The sequence below is a fragment of the Muntiacus reevesi genome, chromosome 11, assembly GCF_963930625.1.
Source record: "Muntiacus reevesi chromosome 11, mMunRee1.1, whole genome shotgun sequence".
NCBI lineage: Eukaryota > Metazoa > Chordata > Mammalia > Artiodactyla > Cervidae > Muntiacus > Muntiacus reevesi.
This window is the reverse complement of record NC_089259.1, coordinates 9158945-9182138: the sequence shown is the minus strand read 5'-3', so window position 1 is coordinate 9182138 and position 23194 is coordinate 9158945.

Genomic DNA, 23194 nt, shown 5'->3' with positions numbered 1-23194 from the left:
TGTTCTAATTTCACATGTACAGCAAAGTGACTCAGATATATGTCTATGTATGCTCTTTTTCTGACAGATGCTGAAGCTGAAACTCCAGTACTTTGGCCATCTGATGTGAAGAGCTGACTCATTGGAAAAGACCCTGATGCTGGGAAAGATTGAAGGCAGGAGAAGGGGACGACAGAGGATGAGATGACTGGATGGCATCACCAGCTCGATGGACATGAGTTTGAGTAAACTCTGGGAGTTGGTGATGGACAGGGAGGCCTGGCGTGCTGCGGTTCATGGGGTTGCAAAGAGTCGGACATGACTGAGCAACTGATCAACAACAGCAAATACCCCTTTTCAATTTCTTTTCTATTATAGTTTATTATAAGGTATTGAATAGTTCCCTATGCCCTACAGTAGGTGCTTGTTGTTTACCTATGTTATATGTATAGTAACTTATTTAGTTTTATATAGGAGGTCCTGTTAATTCCAAACTCCTAATTTATTCCTCTCCCCACCAGGACAATCTTTTGAGAGCTCTAAAAGAAGGTGATGTCCCAGGACCCAGAAAATGAGGAAGAGAGAATGGAGATGAGAGAGAAGTCTTCAGGAGAAGGGGCCAGAGTGAGACAGATGGGCTGTGAGATATTTCTGTGGTGTGTATAACAGGTCGCTGGACACACACCACAGTCTTATGTCCCTGGAGGCACGAACCTGGAGAGAGTTAGACGAAGGGGAACGTCAAGGCTTCCGGGATTGCTTTGACTCTGCTGTCCCTGGGATTGCCTAGGACTAGAGCTCTTTTGTTTATGCAGGAAAGGAAAACGTTATTCAAGGTGACTAGAGTTCTTGAAGACATTCATGTGGGAGATATTTGGATTACATTTAGAATTGCAATAGATAATTGTGACGGCATATAATGAATTGAGTATTGTTCAGAATACTAAATAAATCTAGGGTAGCCTTGAGACGTGTGAGTCTATAGGTGTAGTGATATCAGCATCACACAGATTATCTTCTGTTTCAAAAAATGCATTTTTTGCTTTCAATTATTTTAGAAATACATTCTGAAGTATTAAATAGAATTGAGAGGAGGTGACCAGAAAGGACTAATTTAATCCAATGACAAGTACAATGGAATACATATTCTTAAGAGTACTCATTATTTGGATACTGGAAATTCCATATCCAGACAAAAGAGAGACATTCATTGAACTTTTACGTTTGTGTCAATTAGAATAAGTTTGGCTGCATGTGTCTAAAATCCTCAAATAGCAATGGCTGAATTAGCACAGAGATTGGTTTTCATCTCACAAAAATAAGCAGCCACGGGCTGATATAGTACTGAGATTAACAGTTTATCAGAGATCCAGTTTCTTTATACCCACTTTTTTCATTATTCCCCAAATATTTCTCCTACTTCATGATCCAAGATGGCTCCTAAGATCCAGCGTGTATGTTCTCATTTCAGAATGTATGAAGAAAAAAATGGGAAAGGGTCTTTTCTCTTTAAGAATATGCCTAGAATATTTGCCTTTCACTTTTGTTTATATTCAGTCTAATATGATGTAGGCTAGGGAAATGTTGCTTTACTCAGGGGAGTCACTTGCCCCACCTTAAAAATCAGAGATTGGATGAAAATGGGTAGTCCCTTGGCATATGTCTCATATAGTTTTAACTCTGAGGCTATATCACCTTAATGGAAATAACATTGACAAGGAACAACCAAATGGTGAACAAAATGGACAGATCTTTAGAACCTGGCCAGCATCCAGTGAACGGTTTTAGAATAGTAGCCAAACAGATGTTAGTTGTTGCTATGTTTTAGGTAGGACTTCACCAGTCCTTGACATTTAAAACTATATCACCCTGGGGACAAAATGTTCCTCATTGAAAGAAGGGAGAGAAAGGGAGAGAGAGGGAGACAGAGAGAGAAGGGGAGGGAGGAAAGAGAAGGGAAAGAGAGAGAGGAGACATATTTAAAGAACAAGACACATTTCTTTCATTAAAATATTGATTTTTCACTTTAAGTTGGAGCCAAATATCAATATAGGTAAAATTGGTAGTTCCCAGAACTGATGAGAATTCACCGAGCTTAGCAAAATGAATGCATGGCTTGATCTTACTGCAACATATTTAGAGAGAAAAGAGAGTATTGATCAACTCGCTTTAGGACACCATCTATAAGTGACTATTGCTTGTAACCACCTTAATGCCAAAAGTTTATGTCTGCTATATTTTGTTCATTGTAAGGGAATTCAAACTTTCCTGGTTTTGAGAAATGGTCTAATATTAGGGCTGTCAAAATGGTATATTTTAATATGTAATATATGAATTCTGGGTTGTTGTCTTGCTTCATTGCTAAATCATAGCTTAGTCTTATATAAGAAAACTAGAGGATCCTCACCTCTATTATACTCTTAAGTATACTTTTAAGCACAATGAAAGAGAATGTTTTACAAAAATCATCTCATTGTTATACCCTTGGTACCAAAGGGTAAAATCCAACCTTCTTAAAAGTAGAATGAGCCCTAGGATATCTTCACCACTTTTCCTCCTTCAACTTACTTTTAACCTTCTTACTCTTGTTCAGTCAGTATGTCGTGTCTGACTCTGTGTGACCTCATGGACTGCAGCACCTTAGACTCCTCGGTCCTCCACTATCTCACGGAATTTGCTCAAATTCATGTCCATTGAGTCGGTGATGCTATCTAATCACCATATCCTCTGCCACCGCCTTCTCCTTTTACCTTCATTCTTTCCCAGCATCAGACTCTTTTTCAATGAGTTGCCTCTTATCATCAGGTAGCCAAAGTACTGAAGGTTCAACTTCAACATCAGTCCTTCCAATGAATATTCAGGGTTGTTTTCCTTTAGGATTGACTGGTTTTAACTCATCAGTTCAAGAGACTCTCAAAAGTCTTCTATAGCACCACATTTTGAAACCACCCATTCTTTCCCACTCAGCCTTTTTTATGGTCCAACTCTCACATCCATACATGACTACTGGAAAAACCATGACTTTGACTATATGGACCTTTGTTGGAAAAATGATGTCTCTGCTTTTATACACTGTCTAAGTTTGTCATAGCTTGTCTTCCAAGTAGGAAGTGTCTTTTAATTCCATGGCTGCAGTCACCATCTGCAGTGATTTTGGAGCTCAAGGAAATAAAATCTGTCACTACTTCCACTTTATCCCTTTCTATTGGCTATGAAGTGATGGCATCAGATGCCATGATCTTGGTTTGTTTTTTTTTTAATGTTGAATTTCAAGCCAGCTTTTTCATTCTCCTCTTTCATCCTCATCAAGAGGCTTTTTAGTTCCTCTTTCACTTTCAGTCATTAGAGTGGGATCATCTGCATATCTGAAGTTGTTGGTATTTCTCCCGGCAATCTTGATACTGGCTTATGATTCATCCAACCTGGCATTTTGCATGATGTTAAACAAATTAAATGATGCATATAACTTAAACAAGCAGGGTGACAATATACAGCCTTGTTATATTCCTTTCCCAATTTTGAACCAGTCAATTTTCCCATGTCTGGTTCTAACTGTTGCTTTGTGACCCACATACAGGTTTCTCAGGAGACAGGTAAGGTGTCTGGTACTCCCATATCCTTAAGAATTTTCCTTAGCTGTCTGTGATCCAGAGTCAAAGGCTATAGTGAAGTTTATGAAGGAGAAGTAGATGTTTTTCTGGAACTCTACTGCTTTCTCTATGATCCAGTGAGTGTTGGCAGTTTGATCTCTGGTTCCTCTTTGAAACCTCTTCAACATCTGGAAGTTCTCAATTCACTGCTAAAGCACTGCTGAAGCCTGGCTAGAAGGCTTTTGAACATAACCTTGCCAGCATGTGAAATGAGTGCAACTGTGAGGTAGATTGAACATTCTTTGGCATTTCCCTTCTTTGGAATTGGAATAAAAGTGGACTTTTCCAGTCCTGTGGCCACTGCTGAGTTTTTCAAATTTGCTGACATATTGAATGCAGCATTTTAACAGCATCATCTTTTAAGATTGGCAATAACTCAGCTGGAATTCCATCACCTTCACTAGCTTTATTCATAGCAATGCTTCCTAAGGCCCACTTGACTTTGTACTCCAGGATGTCTGGTTCTTTTTGAGTGACCACACCATGATGGTCATCCAGGACATTAAGACATTTTTTTTGTACAGTTATTCGTATATTCTTGGCAACTCTTCTTAATCCCTTCTGTTAGGTCCTTACCATTTATGTCTTGATCATGGTCCACTGGAGGATGAAATGGAAATCCACTCCAGTATTCTTGCTTAAAGAATCCCATGGACAGTATTAAAAGACTTAAAGATCTTACACTGTAAGATGAACCCCCAGGTCAGAAAGTGTTCAGTATGATACTGGGGAACAGCAGAGGGCAATTATTAATAGCTCCAGAAAGAATGAAGTGGGTGGGCCAAAGCAGGAATGGCACTCAGTTGTGGATGTGTCTCGTGGTAAAAGGAAAATTTAGTGCTGTAAAGAACAATATTGCATAGGAACCTGGAATGTTAGGTCCATGTGCACGCGTGCATGCTCAGCCGCTCAGTCATGTTTGAGTCTTTGCAACCCTATGGACTGTAGCAGGCCAGGCTCCTCAGTCCGTGGGGTTCTCCAGGTAAGAATACTGGAGTGGGTTGCCATTTCCTCCTCCAAGGGGTCTTCCCAACCCAGGGATTGAAGCTGAATCTCCTGTGTCCCCTGAACTGGAAGGTGGATGCTTTACCACTGAGTCACCTGGGAAGCCCCTCTTAGGTCCATGAATCAAGGTAAATTGGATGTAGTCAACCAGGAGATGGCAAGAGTGACATCGACATCTTAGGCATCAGTGAACTAAAATGGATGGGAATGCTTGAATTTAATTCAGGTAACCATTATATCTACTACTATAGGCAAGAATGCCTTAGAGGAAATGAAGTAGCCATCATGGTCAACAAAAGCCTGAAATCTAGTACTTAGGTGCAATCAAAAAAAAAAAAAAAAAACAGAATGATTTTGATTTGTTTCCAAGGAAGACCATTCTATATCACAATAATCCAAGTCTATGTCCCAACCACTGATGCCCAAAAAGCTGAAGTTGACAATTTCTATGAGACCTACAAGACCTTCTAGAACTAACACCAAAAAGAAGATATCCTTTTCATCAAAGTGGATTAGAACGCAAAAGTAGAAAGTTAAGAGTAACAGGCAAGTTTGACCTTGGAGTACAAAATGAAGCAGGGCAAAGACTAACAGAACTTTGTCAAGGGAACATGCTGGTCATAGAAAACACCCTTTTCCTACAACCCAAGAGATGACTCTATCCTGAAATCAGATTTTGCTCTTTGCAGCCAAAGATGGAGAAGTTGTATACAGTCAGCAAAAACAAGTCCTGGAGCTGACTGTGGTTCAGATCATCAGCTCCTTATTGCAAAATTCAGGCTTAAGCTGAAGAAAGTGGAGAAAACCACTAGGCCATTCAAGTATGACCTAAATCAAATCCCTTATGATTATATAGTGGAAGTGAGAAATAGATTAAAGGGGTTATATCTGGTAGAGAGAGTGCCTGAAGAACTATGTACGGAGGTTTGTAACACTGCACAGGGACAGTGACCAAAACCATCCCAAAGAAAAAGAAATGCAAGAAGGCAAGATGGTTGTCTGAGGAGGCTTTACAAATAGCTGAGGAAAGAAGAGAGGGGAAAGTCAAGGGGGAAAGGGAAACATATACCCAACTACATGCAAAATTCCAAAGAATAGTCAGATAAGGAGGCCTTCTTAAATGAACAATGCACAGACATAGGGAAAAAACAATAGAATGTGAAAGTCTAGAGATCTCTTTAAGAAAACTGGAGATATCAAGAGAATGTTTTCTGAAGAATGGGCACAATAAAGGAGCTTTTATTGTTTTGAAGCACAATTCATGAAAAAATTGCCTGTAGCTACAACAGTGTCTAAAAAGCATTCATGCTTTAATTGCTTCACATATAACATTTAGTAATTACTGAGTTGACACACTTCATTTATATAAATTTACCCATCTATAATGAAAGCTACCCACATAATTTTCTATTATGAATGACAAGCACACACTTATAGCATAAGTCTACTTATTTTGGAGTGGCTCTCAAAGAAATCTACATCTAGGTTTATATGTATCTTGAAACATCAGGCCACAAAGTGGTTCTTATATCTATTTGGAGTTACTGAAGATTGGAAAAAAATAGAATTTGTCTTATTGTGCAGGAAAGAATTAGCAAATAATCTATAATAATGGTTATAAGTGGACATTATTTCAGGTTATATTGGTTTCTGTTCAGTTGATTTTGCAGAACTGTAAAATGTTAGATTCAGATAATAAATTCCAGGTTTCCAAATGCTTACAAGAGGAGTGCAAGATATTCTATAGCTCTTATTCCTTTTAAAGAGCTTTTTCTCTTTTTAAAGCTCTTTTTCTTCTTCCAAAATTCTAGAGCTCTTTTAAATGCTGTTGGGGAGAATAGCATTTGAAAGAATTGGCTAATAATTGACTCAGGTTTGAAGGATACTAGTAATGATCTTTTATAATACATTCACAGAAGTTTTACTAGTAGGCCAAGTGCCAAAGGAGTGCTGAAGATACCGGTACTCTAGGAAGTGAGTGTTTTTGTGGCTTGAAAGACTGAAGATTAAAAGACCTTCTTTGCAGGATTGCAGTGGATGGATAACTCAGATACAGGTGATGAAGAAGACAGAGAACAACTTTTCTAAGGGTGCAATGAGAAAGCGGGAGCTTGAAGGTAGAGACGAGCAAAACGTGTTCTGATATCTGAGAAAAATAGAGCATCCATCCTAGGGAATGGTAAAAATGGGACTGATTAACTTGATCAGAAAGGCATAGGTTTGGTCATAGATCCTGAATATGACTCACTAAGCTACAGATAAAATTCCAAGTGTTTGATCCAGAAAAGATATAATAAATGCGGTGTTGAGGGCTTGGTGACGGGAGGTACCAGCAGGCTGTAAGGCTATGGTGGCATTCGGATTTGCAGAAGGTAAAATCACCTGGACTTATTGTTAAATCTGTAGTTCCTAGGACAGTGTCTGGCACAGAGTAGGAATTCAATAAATATTCATTAAATTGAATTGAATTTTTACCAGTCTGGAGTCTGCCCTAATACGAGTATTATTTGTTCATGATTTATGAGTGATCTTCATCACAGATTTTGTGTTTTAATAGGAGAGTCTAGAGGGCTACTAAATCTTTCAGGATTCAAATGAAATAAGCCAGATAAAGAAAGGCAAATATCATATGATATGGCTTATATGTGAAATCTTAAAAAAATGACAGAAATAGATCCACAGACACAAGAAAAAAAACCTTACCATTACCAAAGGAGAGAGGCAGGGGAGGGGTACAATAGGAGTTTGAGATTAACATTTACATGCTATTATATATAAAAATAACCAGCAAGGACATACTTTATAGCAGAGGGAACTATACACAATATCTGAAAAATTATACATATATATATATATATATATGCATGCATATGGCTTACTATACACCTGAAACTAATACAACATTGCAAATCAACTATAGTAAAATAAAAAATAAAGTCATTTAAGCATAAAAGAGATTCCAGTGAAAACAGTTGCAATGACAGAATTGATTCATCCATGCATTTATTCCTTTATTCATTAACAAATACTGAGCATCAACCAGGTGATTAGAACTCTGGGTTGAAGGAGCAGAGAGGTGAATGAGACAGGCAAGGTCTCTGAGCTCACAGTACAGCACTTTCCAGCGTTCTATACACTGTTGTAGTGATTTATTTGGGTGTGGACATACATGGCATGTGGGCTCTTAGTTCCCTGACCAAGGATCAGACCAACGCCTTCTGCATTGGAAGCACAGAGTCTCAACCACTGAATTCCCAAGGAAGCCCCTGTTCTAGTGAATTGTTGAACCTGAGGGGGCTGTGGGAACCTCTGAATTTATAGTCTGTCGACCAGAAATATGGGTGGCCTGGAGATTCTGAGACCGTGGCCGTTGTCTGAAGGAGGGCACTCTTGTGGAGGATGGAGCCCTCCGTGAGCGGTGTCTGTACCACCTCCGGGTAGTTAGTGTTAGAAGGAGTTGAACGGAGGCACACCCGTGGGGATGGAAACAATCTACAAATGGTGTTGGATGTTCCTGAGTGTTGGGTCAGCTTCATTTTAAGACAGCCTCCAAATGGGGAGGAGAAGGGGAGTAGTTTGGGTCCAAAGTTGATGATTCTCTCCCAAATTACATCATGAAAAGGGCTACCTAGGACACCTGCGTTCATGGCTCTCCCTCTGGGGGTGGGTTTAAGGAGAGGGTGGAGTGTCAGTTAGATTGGAAATAGAAGGACAGGCAGAAAAGGGAGAGGAAGGAGGGGTCAGAGTGCTGCTGAGTCTGGATCAGCCTTCCTGCATGCTCACAACTTACCATTTTTAGCCATTTCCCTAATGGGCCACTCAGTAGGAGTGGGCATCCTGTTGAATTGAAGCAGTAAGGAGGGTATAATCTTTGCTGACATTATTATTACTAATAACTTTCTTGTTTCTCACTTATTAGTTTCCCAATGTCTTTTGTTTAGTTATATTTGCATTTTTTATTGATGTATAGTTGACTTACAGTGTTGTGTTAATTACTGCCATACAGATACAGCAAAGTGGTTCAGTTTATATGTACATCATACATTCTTTTTTATATTCTTTTCCATTATGGTCTATCCTAGAATACTGAATACAGCAGGACCTTGCTGTTCATCCATTCTGTGTATCATAGCTGGCAACTGCTAATCCCAAACTCCCCATCCATCCCTTCCCACGTGTTCCCCCTTGGCAACCACAGGTCTGCTCTCCATGCCTGTGAGTCTGTTTCTACTTCTTAGGTACGTTCAGTTGTGTCATACTTTAGATTTCATGTTTAAGTGATATCAGCTGGTATTTGACTTTCTCTTTCTGACTTACTTCACTTAGTATGATAATCTCCAGCTGCATTCTCCAAGTCTTTTATGTATTTCAGCATGATTCCTCCAATAGCATTCCAAAGGTAGATTCTTATTTTCTGCATTTTTACAAATGAAAAAATTGATGTCTGCAGAGTTGAAGAGATTTGCCTGTGATTTTAAAGGTTAGAAAGACACAGACAAATAAAACTTGTGTCCTTTAACAAGATACCCAGGTATCCTCTTCAGGACCAAAGCTTGTCTTTAAATTTCATGGCCAGCATTTGCTTAGTTTGTTTTGCTTTTCCCACCCCAATTTACTTGAATCATAACAAAACTCTAAGACTTTATTCGACATAATTATTAATGAGTCCTGAAGGCGATATCATCTATAACTCCACCTTGGGAGCAGTGCCCTGCTTCTCCTCATCCATTCGAGTCCACCCCAGAAGGGCCTGAAATAATAGGAAGCCTGTGACTTGAACACCCATGGAACAAGCAATGAAACAGGATTTTTTCAACCCCAGAAGGCATTTTATCAGATATATGTACCAAAAAACAATGTCTCTAATCTGTAAATAGGGATTCTTTGAGAACTGGTATAATTAGGTCTCTTTTGAAAGAATGATTCCTCTAGAAAGCATTTTTTTTTTAACCCTGTAAAATGTCCTTCAGTGAACATCTAAGAGAATATCAGTGTACTGAACTTATGAATTTGTATGAGGCATTTTGAAACTGAGTGAGATTTTGCCGAGTGTCAGGGCCTCCATAGACTCATGTTGGCCATGATCACGATTGACTCCTCTCTGTTAGAAGATGGAAGGCACCTGTAATGTCCTCAGCTATTTCGATTAAAAGTCACAACAATTTCCCTTTGAATAACATCACTTTAAAAATATCTTGATGGTGAATTTTTCTTATCTTTAAAGCTCTTTGCTGCTGACATGAGGAACTTGGAAATGGTTTCCTTACAGCAGAAATTTACTTAACATTAAACATACCGAGTAAAGCAAATTTACTACTTTTCTTTAGAAATAAACACAGAAGCAAATGGAATGTGCTAATGTGCTCCCAATTAGCACATTCATTAAGGACTATTTTGAACGCAGTAATGAACTTTTTGCTTCTGATTGAAGACAGAATTCACAATGATAAATTAGTGAGTATCTCTGCTGCAAGTTACCAAATTATAGGGCTGAGTGAATACTACTAATAAGATCGCTCACCACCCACATGAAAATGATAAATATGAATCTAAGAAACCTCAAAAATATCCTTCACACACGAGATCTTTCTTTGGGGAACTAGCAGGTAAAATTTCATCTTCAACATTAGTGGGTCTTTGTCTAGTTGATTTGTCTGCCCAGTAGTTTGGGTATGAGGCATTAGCTTGCCTGTATTTGGATGAGGATGGCTTATATTAAACCTAAAGTAAAATGAGGAAATCTCTTCTTTCTGGTTTACGGGTACTATTCAATGCTGTAGGAATGACTAAGCTTTTGGCATGTTCATCAGTGCAAATATAAGCTGGTTGGAAGAAACGACTTCAATGAAGATCTCAAAAGGAATGGAAGACCAGCATCTGCTACACATTACATTCAACTCTGCTACCGGTGGAAGGGATGGAGGTAACTGAAGTAGGTGATGAGGATGTTGAGAGTGGTGGTAATGATGATGATAGTTATTTGCAATTCCTTCCACTTGTTGAGTTCTTGCTCAATCTAACTATGTGTTAGATAAATTAGCTTGCATAAATTTACAAACAATAAAAGTACAACTCTTTTGTTTCTACAGAGGAGGAAATGGAATGTGTCAGATTATTTTTATGGCATTTAGTGCTCTCATGTTCATTTAGATCCTCTCTACCTTCCACAACACTGAAAGGCCTCTCCTCTCCATCCTTCCATGTGTCCTTTTATATGGCTACTTCACTGCCACAACTGTCTACTCTCCGAATTAGTTTGCCAACTTTACTTTAGTTCAGTATTTTTGGAAAATATTAGAGTTGCATATTCCCTCCTCTCCCTCAAAGTTCTTCAAAGTTAGAGAATGCCTTATACTGCTTTTGAACAATCCCAAGACTCTCTGGAACAGTGCTCTTCTTAGACTGGAAATCCAATAATCACCATTGGTAGGGAGATAAGAATCTACCATGTCTTTAATACTTCTGAAAAATGAGATTGCTTTGCTTCCCTTGGTAACACATCCTGAGGTCTATCAGCATCAGGAAATTTGCCCTTGGTTCTTATGTGAATACCTCCTGCCATTTCCCCTCTTCACTGAATCTTTCAAACATTCTCTGTGTGATGGCCCTTCATGCACTTGAAAGTTTGTTTCATGTCTTCCTTCGGCTGCTCCTCAAGACAAAACAAGGGGTCTTCAAATGATCATTATAGATTTTTAAAAAAATGTTTTCCCTTTAATTATGTTCAAAAGAATTTACATCAGAGAAAGCATAAGAAACTAAACAAGGTAAAACTAAGCTATTTTTCTAGTTTTTTTTTTCTTTGTATTTGTTCTTATAGAAAAATGATGACAGCTTAGGTTCTCTAAAATGGTTGAAATGATCACTTTTGACAGTGGTGACTCGGTTGCAAGGCTTTATGAGCTTGGGTTTTCTAAAAGTTACACTCATAGTTTTTCCTTTCTTTTTTCTGTAGAAATTTAGGTGATAGTTTTTTTTTTTTTTTCCTAACAAATTTCTTATTAAAAATTTGTGAGAATTTTTCTCTTTTTGATTAAAAAGGAAGAGGATGGATAAATCAGAAAGGTGCCAAACCATTTATAGTCAGAAATATTGATCTTTTTAGCTGTTTATAGGTACATTTTCCCCCTAGGAATATAGAATTTATGTTTGTGAAGCTGGGTTTTCTCATAGCAGTAGACTAAGGTGTTGGTGCTTTTAATAGATATGTTTCAGCATTTTCCCTGAACAGACCCAGCCCCTAATCCCTGTTTTAAGTGTTCCCTTTAGTGTCATATTGCAAAATTAATCTTTCCATTTGCTTCACTCCACACCGTTTAATACTGCTTGACTTCGCATAAAGCACCATGACATGAGCTTTAAATAAAAGCTGGCTAGGGCTCAGTTGTGTGTATATTGTGTTTGGGATTAAGAAACTAAATTCGACAGGTAACGGAGTCGGATTTAGCTGCTCCAGGAGGCTAAACTGTGAGGTGTCACGTCAATCATCTGTCCAGGAAATATAAGCTATAAAGGAAAGTGAGATGCATTTCAGATGCCTAATCACACAAGCAAAAGGTTAGCTCCTCAAGGATGGGGAGTGTTCAGACTGCTACCTTCATCTCTCAGGGGACTCTGGGAGTTAAGGCCATCATACAAATAGGCTTATTTGCTTCAGGATTAGATAGGTTTCCTAGGAGACTGATAAAGAAACCACTGCCATAAATGGCCAGTCCCTCACATTAAATAAAGGGGAAACAAAACTTTAAAGCAGCGAAGGAATGGATGTGGGTTGTTTAGAGACTTTCCTACATATTGAATAGAAAAAAGGCATGTCAGAGATACAAAAGAAGCAGATTTTGAACTATTTCCCATCACATTAAATACTTGCTCGTAGAAAAAAAATTAATAAATACTTGCTCTTATCCCTGATGGCCAGGAAGTTTTGAACTCAATTTTATATGCAATCAAAATAAAACTCGATCAATCTACTTTTTGAACAAATTTTATTCTGCCTCTGTGCCATCATGCTATTTTTTCAGCTATTCTAACTGTCTTATTTTCATTGTAATTCTTTTTATTAAAGGCAGTAAGATGCAATTAATAAAAAATAAAATGTCCTCTACAAATAAAGATTATCTACCCATCTATCTAGTCTGAAGGATGACACAAAGAGTGCTTGGAAATGAATTGCTGAAGTGTATGATTACATATTTAGTCCAGAGTCTCAGCTTGACGTGCAGAGCTTTTACTGTGTAATTCCCATTAATGCTGATTGTCCAATTTAGTGCTTCATTAATGAGCCATAGACCACTTGTACATTTCTGACTTACAGAATCAACCCCATTTAAAGTTTTATCCTCCTGGAAATGTCTTCACCTGACAAGCTGATAATAAATATGTTGCATTCTTCCATCCACTTAACCCTCTGCCGTGCGAATCTTGGCTCTCGGCCGTTGGCACTCTTTTCTTCAATGTATGTAACATTTATAGCAATCATAATTATAGGGGGAGGCATTTAATGGCGCTTATTCTGGCCTGAATTTAGGTTTTGGCATCATTTATTGATAGCTTATGGTGTGCTGGGTGCTGTTTCCAGCAATCTACATGTATTCACTCATTTAATTTCACATAATACTGTGATGTTGCTCCTCTTACTATCCTCATTTTATTGATAGAGTAAATAAAGCAGGCTACTTAAACTTGCTTCTGGTTATAGATCTGAAGTATGGGAGCTAGAATTTAAACAGGGGAGATCTAGCTTTAGACTTGGACTTCCAAAGTTCGATCTTACAGACTAATTATATATTCATTCTCAGGAAATAGAAAGAGTTTTACAAAGGAACTGATGAATAAGCCTACAATATCCAAAGCAATTGTATCATAATCAACTTTTACATAAAACTTTTGCCTTTTATTTTCTTGGTAGAACCCTGAGTAACTATACTCAAAATTATTCTGTTAGGTCTAAGGCACCATTCTGTGTGCTATGTCTTTTATTCAGAAAAGTGACAGCTTGCAGAGAAATACTGACCAAACTGAGAATAGAATAATTGAAATTTTTGCCGTGGAAAATCATAATGTTGTCATTTGAGTCAATACACTTTGAGAGTAGTTAATAAATGATGAATATTCAAATATCACTTGCAGTGGCATCAGTCAAGTAAATAGAATGAATAAAAATATATAAAAATTGGTAGGGCACTTGAGAACTTGACTTTGCTAAGAGGAAAAGACAAGAGAACTGTTTCCTGCCTGAAACTGGAAGAAAAAGTAATTATATCTGGAATGTGTTTTGCCCAATGCTGCCCATCAAAATCATACTCATTCTTCAAAGTCTGTATCTTCAGAGAAGCTTTTCTGACTCCTCTAGTCCCCTATAGAATTTTGGATTTCTTTGACATTGCCTCTAAAACAGTGCCTTGTATGTTAGATTTTTATGTATTTTGCTCACATACTCTTTTGTAAATTCTCTGAGGACAGGGGTTATATCTTCCCCATTTTTGTGCATGTTTATAGGCAATCAACAAATATATCCCAATTGACTGACAGGCAGATTCGGGTGGTTCCAATAATTTTCTACCTTTGAACCAAGTCATTACTACTTTGGAGAACCAATCTGTAAATCAAATGCCTTCCATGGGTTGTACCAAGGGGATAGATCTTAAAATTATTGGAGAAAATTAAAATAAAACAATAATCACATATAGACAGTCTAATAAGGAGAGTTGTTTCATTTGGCAAGGCAAGTTGAATAAACAAATTTTCAGTAAATGATCAGAAATCATCCCTTGCAGAATGTAGAATAAGAATATTTTTCTGATGAATTACAGATCCTTATAGCAACTAACCTAAAATATAATTGGTTTCACATTATCCAATACAAACTTGGAATTATAGTATATTGTGAGGAATGAAAGAAAGTGATTGATGACAATGTAAACAAAAATAATCTTTATTAATGGTATTTACTATAATGAAAGCTCAAAGATGCTTCCCTGGTGGTAAAGAATCTGCCTACAGTGCAGGAGACTCAGGAGATATAGGTTGGATCCCCAGACCAGGAAGAGCCCCTGGAGAAGGGATGGTTACCCACTCCAGTATTCTTGCCTGGAGAATTCCTTGGATAGAAGAGCCTGGTGGGCTAGAGTCTGTGGGTTCACAAAGAGTCAGACACAAGTGAATGACCAACACTTTCACTTTCACTACAATGAAAACTGGAGGGAGAGACCATGTCAGAAATACCTTTTAATTATTTGAAAGTGAGGTCGATGTTACTTAATAGAAATAAATAAAAAGGCAAACCCTGAAATCTTAAATATATTAACAATTATACATCGTATTTTACTAGTCAATTCTTTTTGTTTGGATTATTGCTTTAATGAAACACTTTCAGATCACCAGTTTGGCTTTCCACAGTCTTTGATACTGCTTGTGGATGTCTGGATTTAATGCTTAATTGTTTCATTTCTACTTTATATTTATATCCCATTGATCAATACTCTGTAGGTTAATATCCTGATATATCAATAATTGTTTTGCAGGAATGGTTACTGTGGATCAGTTAACAAAATCTGTGCATTCTCAAGTATACAGATGCAAGTGCTGAATTTTGTGAACTTGCAAAGCTAAGAATTAATTAGACTCTTACTAGAAAGTTTTCCCCTAACCCATAGTGACGCTTGAGTCCTGGAAAGAAAGAGTTGACCAAGCGGATGAATCCCATTTCCTTACACCTCATTCTCTTCACTCAGTTATGTGGCTTACTAGGTTATGTGGACACATGAGATTGTGGACTGTATACTAAATGGACACAGTCAGCTAGGCCTGCTTCGCCCTATATAGCCCTGTGGTAGATTGTGTCACTTTCCATTTATTTCCCCATCGCTCCTTTAAGAAGATTGCACCTCTTATTGACTTCAGTCTTTGCCATGGGAACTGGTCTCATCAATGAGAGCTTTAGCAGCCATTGCTTGGTTCTGCAGTTGTGCTTTTCCCTCTGGCATAGAATAGCATCTGTTAGATGGGGTTGCCTCTTCATCCTGGATCCCAGAAGGAGCCATAATCTGAGTGGTTTTGTAAAACACTGGGATGCGGGGGCTCTTTGTCCCTGCATCTTAAAGTAATGAAATCTAATACTAGCAATATTCCTGTAAAATCCATTTGACATCTATTATAATCCCAGTTGGGAAAGGAGTGTGTCAAGGCTGTATATTGTCACCCTGCTTATTTAACTTATATGAAGAGTACATCATACAAAACGCTGGGCTGGATGAAGCAGAAGCTGGAATCAAGATTGCAGGGAGAAATATCAATAACCTCAGATAAATCAGATGACATCACCCTTATGGCAGAAAGTGAAAAAGAACTAAAGAGGCTCTTGATGAAAGTGAAAGAGGAGAGTGAAAAGCTGGCTTAAAACTCAACATTCAGAAAACTAAGATAGTGGCATTGGGTCTCAACACTTCATGACAAATGGATGGGGAAACAGTGATAGACTATATTTTCTTGGGCTCCAAAATCACTGCAGGTAGTGACTGCAGCCCTGAAATTAAAAGACGCTTGCTCCTTGGAAGAAAAGCTATGACAAACTTGGACAGTATAGTAAAAAGCAAAGATATTACTTTGCCAACAAAGGTCTATCTAGTCAAACTGTGGTTTTCCCAGTAGTTATGTATGGATGTGAGACTTGGACCATAAAGAAGGCTGAGTGCTGAAGAATTGATGCTTTAGAACTGTGGTGTTAGAGAAGACTCTTGCGAGTCCCCTGGACTGCAAAGAGATCAAACAATCAGTCCTAAAAGAAATAAATCCTAGATATTCATTGGAAGGACTGATGCTGAAGCTGAAACCCCAATACTTTGGCCACCTGATGTGAAGAGTTGACTCATTACAAAAGATCCTGATACTGGGAAACATTGAAGGCAGGAGGAAAAGGGGATAACAGAGGATGAGATGGATGGATGGCATCACGGACTCAATGGACATGAGTCTGAGCAAGCTCTGGTAGATGATGAAGGACAGGGAAGCCTGGCGTGCTGCAGTCCCTGGGGTCACAAAGAGTTGGACACAGCTGAGTGACTGAAAAATAAATAATCTCAAGCAATTTTCAAAAATTCTTTATGTTTTCAGTAGTTGTGCTTAATTTTCAAAATGTCATACCTGTAGGAGATGGTTCATAGATAAGAAAAGAGGTCATCAGGACATTCATTCTTAGAATTTTATGTAGCACAATAGCTTTACTTGAATTGAGATCTTGCTACATTAATTACAGCCTTACCAGCACCCAGAGCAGGTAACAAAAGGGAGAGAGGACACAGGATGTGGTATCTCCTTTTGTGGACAAATAGGAATGCCTGGTGACTAGGGTGACTACAAATCTTATTTGAGAAGAGTTCAGTTCAGTTCAGTCGCTCAGTTGTGTCCGACTCCTTGAGACCCCATGAATCGCAATATGCCAGGTCTCCCTGTCTATTACCAACTCCCAGAATTCACTCAAACTCATGTCCATCAAGTCAGTGATGCCATCCAGCCATCTCATCCTCTGTCATCCCCTTCTCCTCCTGCCCCCAATCCCTCCCAGCAACAGGGTCTTTTCCACTGAGTCAACTCTTTGCATGAGGTGGCCAAAGAACTGGAGTTTCAGCTTCAGCATCAGTCCTTCCAATGAACACCCAGGACTTATTTCCTTTAGGATGGACTGGTTGGATCTCCTTGCAGTCCAAGCAACTCTCAAGAGTCTTCCCCAACACCACAGTTTAAAAGCATCAATCCTTTGGCACTCAGCTTTCTTTATAGTCCAACCCTCACATCCATACATGACCAATGGAAAAACCATAGCCTTGATCAGATGGACCTTTGTTGGCAAAGTAATGTTTCTGCTTTTTAATATACTGTCTACGTTGGTCATAACTTTCCTTCCAAGGAGTAAGCGCCTTTTAATTTCATGGCTGAAGTCACCATCCACAGTGATTTTGGAGCCCCCCAAAATAAAATCTGACACTCTTTCCACTGTCTCCCCCATCTATTTCCCATGAGGTGATGGGACCAGATGCCATGATCTTAGTTTTCTGAATTCTAAGCTTTAAGCCAACTTTTTCACTCTCCTCTTTCACTTTCATCAAGAGGCTTTTTAGTTCCTCTTCACTCTCTGCCATAAGGATGGTGTCATCTGCATATCTGAGGTTATTAATATTTCTCCCGGCAATCTTGATTCCAGCTTGTGCTTCTTCCAGCCCAGCGTTTCTCATGATGTACTCCACATATAAGTTAAATAAGCAGGGTGACAATATACAGCCTTGACATACTCTTTTTCCTATTTGGAACCAGTCTGTTGTTCCATGTCCAGTTCTAACTGTTGCTTCCTGACCTGAATACAGATTTCTCAAGAGGCAGGACAGGTGGTCTGGTATTCATTCCCATCTCCTTCAGAATTTTCCACAGTTTATTGTGATCCACACAGTCGAAGGCTTTGGCGCAGTCAATAAAGCAGAAATAGATGTTTTTCTGGAACTCTCTTGCTTTTTCAATGATTCAGTGGATATTTGCAATTTGATTTCTGGTTCCTCTGCCTTTTCTAAAATCAACTTGAACATCTGGAAGTTCTCGGTTCACGTATTGCTGAAGCCTGGCTTGGAGAATTTTGAGCATTACTTTACTAGCGTGTGAGATGAGTGCAATTGTGTGGTAGTTTGAGCATTCTTTGGGATTGCCTTTCTTAGGGATTGGAATGAAAACTAACCTTTTCCAGTCCTGTGACCACTGCTGAGTTTTCCAAATTTGCTGGCATATTGAGTGCAGCACTTTCACAGCATCATCTTTCAGGATTTGCAATAGCTCAACTGGAATTCCATCACATCCACTAGCTTTGTTCATACTGATGCTTTCTAAGGCCCACTTGACTTCACATTTCAGGATGTCTGGCTCTAGGTGAGTGATCACACCACTGTGATTATCTGGGTCATGAAGATCTTTTTTTGTACAGTTCTTCCATGTATTCTTGCCACCTTTTCTTATTATCGTCTGCTTCTGTTAGGTCCATACCATTTCTGTCCTTTATCAAACCCATCTTTGCCTGAAACGTTCCCTTGATGTCTCTAATTTTCTTGAAGAGATCTCTAGTCTTTCCCATTTTATCATTTTCCTCTATTTCTTTGCATTGTTCACTGAGGAAGGCTTTCTTATCTCTCCTGGCTATTCTTTGGAACTCTGCATTCAAATGGGAATATCTTTACTTTTCTCCTTTGCTTTTTGCTTCTCTTCTTTTCACAACTATATGTAAGGCCTCCTCAGACAACCATTTTGCCTTTCTGCATTTCTTTTTCATGGAGATGGAGTAGATCCCTGTCTCCTGTACAATGTCACGAAGCTCTGTCCATAGTTCATCAGGCTCTCTGTCTATCAGATCTAGTCCCTTAAATCTATTTGTCAATTCCACTGTATAGTCATAAGGGATTTGATTTAGGTCATACCTGAATGATTTAGTGGTTTTCCCTACTTTCTTCAGTTTAAGTCTGTTAGTATTTCCTAACACTAAGAGGAGAGATGAAACACTGAAGCAGAGATGGAACAAATTTGTGCGTAGCCACAATAAAAACCTTTCCTCCTGGAGAAACTCTTGTGTATTAGACTAACTGATGCTTTAGGACATGCATAAATTGAAGACATACCTTCCAGGAAGAGCAAAGTCATACCTGACCTGGATCTTTGTTGCTGGAGCTGTGAGCACCCCTTAGAGAAGCATAAGCTCTGGCAGGTTGAGGTGGAAATGTTTAGAGTTCTTCTTCTGTCTTCTTCTGTCATGCGAAATGATGCAGGGAGAGCTGGCAGTCATCAAATGGCCAGGAAAAGACACATGCCAGCATGCTGTGGACCACATGGGCAGAGGATCAGGGAAGCCCTCCTCCATACCAGCAAGGAATGATCAGATGAGATGTGCCCTGTTTGATACTTTCAGCAGATACACAGAAGCCAGCAGTGTGTGCTGCAAAGTATCCTAGGAGACTTTCACACAACGGTCTTCCTGTCCAAAAGCATTCCTTACCCAGGCGCTTCTACTCTTCGTGGATCTTTGGGGTCCTATATTTTATATGTAATAGAACAATGATCACTAATTGACCTTGAGTTGAAATGCTTTTTGGTTTTTGTTATATTTAGCAAACATAGATTCAAATTTGAGAGTAGGTTCCAAATAAGAGATCTGCAATGCAGTGTGAAGTGTAGTTGCTCAGTCATGTCTGACTCTTTGCGATCCCATGGACTGTAGTCTGCCAGGCTCTTCTGTCCATGGGAGTCTTCAGGCAAGAATACTGGAAAGGGTTGCCATTTCCTTCTTCACTGTTAATGGAGAGGGGATTCCAGAATTTCTACTTGGGGATTATGGCTAAAGGAGACATTTTCCCTTCTCATATGCAAACCAACCAACCTTTAATCTTTTTTATCAATAATATCTCTTACTGAAAAGCTACACTTAATTTCTAGAATTCTTCAGTGAGATAGTTGATATTACTGAGATCCTACATAGTGATAAGCCAGTGTCTCTGGGAATTATACTGAAATAATGAAATTTAGATCATCTTGTAAAATTTACTCAAATGTCATATTGTGTTGACCTTGGCTATGATAGTAGACATTTTCTTTCATTTTCAACTGGGAGATGGACCCATAGTTGGTTCTTTCTGTGTGTATTTAATGCTCTTTTCATAAACACAAAGAATCCCATCTTTGGCCAAACTTCTTGTCACAGTTCTTTCATAATGCATCATTTTGGGGGGATATAGTTTTGGAAACAAGACACATGCACCAATACTCTCATGATATTTTTTTTTTTGTGTGCTTTAATATATATCCAGCCAGACCATAACAGTCACTCTCCCTTGGGCAGTTAGCTGCCAGATACCACTACTAGGTCTGGTAGACTGTTTGAGTCCTCTGAAGACACTCTCTGAATATCATTTTGCTTTTATTCAAACCCAGATAATTTTCACACTCTTCATTTCTACTCTTCCAAATATTTCTCTCATCAGAGAGAGATGTGTGTTTCTCTCATTGCAATAAAACAATTTTTCTTCAAAGGACAGAACACATGTTGAATGCAAAGTTATGTATCTCAACCAAAGTCTATCTCTTAAATATAACAGACAACATATGTGTTCTATGAGCTCATATTTGTGCCCTTATTTCTGATCCCTTTTAATTATACCATTAGTAATATTTCTTGATTTTAAAGAATTAAAACAGTGTCCCATTAAGACAAGTTTCAGTTGTTAATAGCTGGATAGCCAGTGCTTGAAAATGGCTTCAGCAAAGATAGAACCAATGTGAATGATTCCTGAAGCTGTAACAAAAGTTAATGTAAGTCATGCAGAATTATTTGGAAATACCTGACGAAGGGTCACAGTTTTTCTCAATGAATGAGAGATGAGTTCCGGAAGAAGTAGGAATCTCTAAAGGTCACCCTTGCATTTGTATCTTGCAGTAGAAGATGGAAAAAAAGCACAATATTGATGCCATTAAAATTTAGATTGGTTATGTGATTTGCACAGAAAACATTGTTTTTTAGAGCTGAAAATCTCTGGAGATTAAGTCTGATGGCAGGAAGGATGTGTAACTTAGAAACAGAAATGTATACTTCCTTCCTACGGTGAAAGGTGCGGAATAAAGAATGTTTTCTGAAGTGACTTTTGCATTCATATCCTTAGGAGGCAGGAAAAAAAAAAAACAAAACAACCACCCCTCCAATTTTTTGTCTGGTTCGTTAATCATATTAGCAATGTTCAGGGGAAACACAAACAGAAATGAAACGCAATTCCAACTGGCACAGTGCAGCATTCAGGGTTTTTAGAATACAACATAAGACTCAATAAAATACAGTATAATTAATTTCTAAGAAAGAAGAAGTGTTAAAAGTTCAATAAAATTCAGTGTTTTAGTGCTCTGAGTTCATTTTAAAGAAAATAAAGTTGCCAAAGCATATGGAGGTACAAAAAGATTTGAAATTTTTTGTAAGTATATTAGGTAGCTAACACTATTATCAAATTATTCAGAAATTAGAAGTAGTTACTTAAAAGAAAACAAATATTGCATTTATGCAGAGTATAATAATCTATTCTTAGTCAAGGCTTGGTTATCAGCTTTATGTGGCTTACTACTAAATCTATATCTCTAATCTGTCTTTTAAGACTCAGGTTCATGCCCCCAACTATTACTACATAGTGTCTTGACTATTTCTCTCATTTCAAAGAACAACTGTCTACATTTTTTTTTCAATTATTTTTATTAGTTGAAGGCTAATTACTTCGCAACATTGCAGTGAGTTTTGTTATACATTGACATGAATCAGCCATGGAGTTACATGTATTCCCCATCCTGATCCCCCCTCCCCCACCCAATTCCCCTGGGTCCTCCCAGTGCACCTGGCCTGAGCACCTGTCTCATGCATCCCACCTGGGCCGGTGATCTGTTTCACCATAGATAATGTACATGCTGTTCTCTCAAAGCATCTCACCCTCGCCTTCTCCCACAGAGCCCAAAAGTCTGTTCTGTACATCTGCGTCTCTTTTTCTGTTTTGCATATAGGGTTATCATTACCATCTTTCTAAATTCCATATATATGTGTTAGTATGCTGTAATGATCTTTATCTTTCTGGCTTACTTCACTCTGTATAATGGGCTCCAGTTTCATCCATCTCATTAGAACTGATTCAAATGAATTCTTTTTAATGGCTGAGTAATATTCCATGGTGTATATGTACCACAGCTTCCTTATCCATGGGCATCTAGGTTGCTTCCATGTCCTGGCTATTATAAATAGTGCTGCGATGAACATTGGGGTATACGTGTCTCTTTCAGATCTGGTTTCCTCAGTGTGTATGCCCAAGAGTGGTATTGCTGGGTCATATGGCAGTTCTATTTCCAGTTTTTTAAGAAATCTCCACGCTGTTTTCCATAGTGGCTGTACTAGTTTGCATTCCCACCAACAGTGTAAGAGGGTTCCCTTTTCTCCACACCCTCTCCAGCATTTATTGCTTGTAGATTTTTGGATAGCAGCCATTCTGACTGGCGTGTAATGGTCCCTCATTATGGTTTTGATTTGCATTTCTCTGATAATGAGTGACGTTGAGCATCTTTTCATGTGTTTGTTAGCCATCTGTATATCTTCTTTGGAGAAATGTCTGTTTAGTTCTTTGGCCCATTTTTTGATTGGGTCATTTATTTTTCTGGAATTGAGCTGCAGGGTTTGCTTGTATATTTTTGAGATTAATCCTTTGTCTGTTGCTTCATTTGCTATTATTTTCTCCCAATCTGAGGGCTGTCTTTTCACCTTACTTATAGTTTCCTTTGTTGTGCAAAAGCTTTTAAGTTTCATTAGGTCCCATTTGTTTATTTTTGCTTTTATTTCCAATATTTTGGGAGGTGGGTCATAGAGGATCCTGCTGTGATTCATGTCAGAGAGTGTTTTGCCTATGTTCTCCTCTAGGAGTTTTATAGTTTCTGGTCTTACATTTTGATCTTTAATCCATTTTGAGTTTATTTTTGTGTATAGTGTTAGAAAGTGTTCTAGTTTCATTCTTTTACAAGTG